The 3331-nt window shown below is 39.7% G+C and overlaps 1 pseudogene; it reads left to right on the forward strand.

Moving 5' to 3' along the window:
• Positions 1-1118: 1118 nt before the first annotated feature.
• LOC123594334 lies at positions 1119-1879 on the forward strand (annotated as a pseudogene).
• Positions 1880-3331: the final 1452 nt, after the last annotated feature.

A 3331-nucleotide genomic window follows, 5' to 3' on the forward strand; every position in this document is an offset into this window, starting at 1 on the left:
GGGGTGTGGGGCGGATGTGCATCTTTGGGAATAGAGAGTGTATGGGAATCCTCTGCACTTTTTGCTCAATTTTGCTGGGAACCTAAAACTTTTCTAAAAAATAAAGTTTATTAATGAAAAGTATTATTTGATCAAAAAGAATATATGAGAATAAATATTTTTAAGGCTGACTTTTTTCTGTGGGGAGGAGTATGGATATAGCCAGATAGCAAGTGACTTCCCAGAATCAATCAATAAAATGTATTCACATAAAAAATTGTCCATAGGAATTTATTTTTGTAGATATAGTCAAGAAATATGCTATATTTTGTTAAATTTACTTATTCTTTTTGTATTGTAGTCTTTAGAATCAAGGATGACAAATAGCTTCTTATAAAAATCAATGTCTAGATCATACACATATACAGGAAAATATCACATAAGTGAGAATAATGTGAATTAATAAATCAACAGCACAAACCAAACCACAGAAATTTGAGCTACTGAAATTAATTGGAGCTCCATATTTACAGTAGAAATGAAATCCAAGTTGCAAAATATGGACAGGGAATTCTAAACAGTGTTGGAGTAATTTTGGAAAAGAACTAAGTAGATATTGCAAAAACATTAAACGTAATGAATGAAATAAAAACTCAATGTATACTTTTAATGGTAGATAAATACAACTTAAGACAGAATTAATTACTAGAAAAAATATCCATAATTCATCCAAAAATAGAAAAAAAGGAAGGAAAATATAGAAGAGGCACAGAGTTACAATGACAAGGCCTACCTTGCATTTAGTTGATGTCCCAGAATGAGAGGAGAGAAAAAAATGGAGAAGAGAAACTTTTGGGACATAATGGCAAATAGCCAAACCTTATGCAAGACCCTAATCCACAGTGAAATACGTATCCTCCAGTGGGGAGATAAGTTAAATGGCTGATGGGTGTGAAAGAGGGCACTTGTGATGAACACTGGGAATTGTATATAGGTGAGGAATCACCAAATCTTACACCTGAAACTAATGTTAACACTATATGTTAACTGACATTTAAATAAAAATTTGAAGAAAAAAAATTCACATCCACAAATATTCACAGAAACACTGTAACACACTCAAACAGAAAACACCGCAAATGTCCATCAAAAGTAGAATGCATAGGCAGTTCACCCAGCAGCCCCCTGAATCTGTGTCTTGCTTCAGCAGGACGGAAGAGACTCGGGGAAGCCCCTTCTACCAGTCTCTGATCACACTGCAAAACTTTTTCCAGGTGCAACCTTCAAAGCCATCTTTGCTGCCACCCTCTGACTCCAGGATCAGCCAACACCCAATTTTGAGCTTAGCTCCTCAATACTGATCAACCATGAGCTCCCTCACTCATATTATTCCATGAAAGTTGGAGGCCACCCACAACTGCCTAGTCAACATGCAACTGCAGTCTTCCTACACTTACCTTTCTTTGGGCTTGTATTTCGACAGGGACAATGTGGCTCTGGAGGCCGTGGGCCACTTCTTCCACAAGTTGGCTGTGCAGAAGCAGGAGGGCACAGAGCATCTCCCGAAGATGCAAAACCAGCCTGGCAGCGTCCTCTTCCAGGATGTGCATAAGCCTTCCCAAGAGAAGTAGGTAAAACCCTGGAGGCTGTGGAAATCATCCTAGTTCTGGAGAATAACCTGAACCAGGCCCTTTTGGATCTGTATGCTTTGGTTCTCTCTACCGAAACCCCTATCTTTGTGACTTCCTGCCCACTTCCTAGATGAGGAGGTGAAAAGCACGAAGAAGATGGCGACCACCTGGCTCACTTCTGCAGGCTGGCTGGCCTCCAGGCTGGGCTGGGTGACTATCTATTAGAAAGGCTCATCTGGGCTGGGTGTCAGGGTGGCTCAGTTAGTTAAGCCCCTGACTCGTGGTTTCAGCTCAGGTCATCATCTCAAGGTTTCATGAGTTTGGACCCTGTGCTGACAGCATGGAGCCTACTTCATATTCTCTCTCTCTTCTCTCTCTGCCCCTACCTCCACTTGTACTATATCTGTATCTCTCAAAATAAATAAATAAACTTTAAAAAATAAAGAAAGGCTCATCCTCAAGCACAACTATGAGCATCTGAAGCCCAGCAGCCTTTGAAGGGACGCTCTGGCATCACCCTGGTGCCAAGGCTTGTGCCTGAACCTCTCCCAGCAGCCACCAGGCAGCTTTGTAACCACCCTGGAGCCCTTTCCCAAGCTGTGGACCAAACGGAAAGTAAGATCTTTTTTTAGAAAAAAACAAAAACGTAGAATGCTTAAATAAACTGTGCATAAGTAAATTGTAGCATATGCATTCAGTGAATACTACAAAACAATAAAGACAGGTTTCTACTTTAAGCCTCGACAATTAAGGATCTTATAAACACAAGGCTAAATGTTAGATGAGACCTACAAATCATACAAAATGATGAGACAAAAAATAAAAAAAAACACAAACAAAATTTTGGGGTGCCTGGGTGGCTCAGTCCTCTGAACATCTGACTCTTGATTTCAGCTCAGGTCATGGTGTCACAGTCATGGGATTGGTCCCTGCAGTGGGCTACATGCTGGGTATAGAGCCTGCCTGAGATTCTATCTCCCTCTACCATTCATTGTCTGTCTGTCTGTCTCTGTCTCTCTGTCTCTGTCTCTCTCTCTCTCTCTCTCTCTCTCACACACACACATACACACACACACACACACACAAGAAAATAGAAAAACAAACAAAATTTAATTTCATACATGGCATGAAATCACAAAGTAAGTAGGTGTTTTAGCCATCAGGGGGTTTCACATCCTCTCAGTGCATCCCTTTGGCCTCTTCCATGGCCATGTCTCCTAAGACCTCTTCTGCCAGCCCCTTACACTTACAAGGATGAAATCACTGGGTTCTACTCCTGAAGCCAAGACTAGACTGTATGTTAACTTGAAAATTAAAAAAAAATTATTTGTTATAAATAAATAACAATGTTTAAAAAAAGGATCAAATCTGATTACATTGGGTCCACCTGGACAATGCAAGAGAATGTGTTTAAGATAACCTGTAACTTTTATTCCCCTTTACCACGTATCATAACATATTCATAGTCTGACGCTGGGGGATTAGGAAGTAGGGGTCTCTGGGATGGTGGTTATTCTGACTACCAATTGTATTATTTATTTAAGTTTTGGAACACATTTTCATGTTATCAGGTTTCTTTTAAGCTCACCTAAAGCCACAACTTGAAGTTCATATTCAAAATTGATGTAAAGTGCAATGCCAAATTTCATTACTACTCAACCAGTGGGGCTTTACACATTTACTTTGACGATATGATAAGTACATTTAGTAATTTTCTTTTC

Source organism: Leopardus geoffroyi, chromosome X (genome assembly GCF_018350155.1).
Source record: "Leopardus geoffroyi isolate Oge1 chromosome X, O.geoffroyi_Oge1_pat1.0, whole genome shotgun sequence".
In the NCBI taxonomy this organism is placed as follows: domain Eukaryota; kingdom Metazoa; phylum Chordata; class Mammalia; order Carnivora; family Felidae; genus Leopardus; species Leopardus geoffroyi.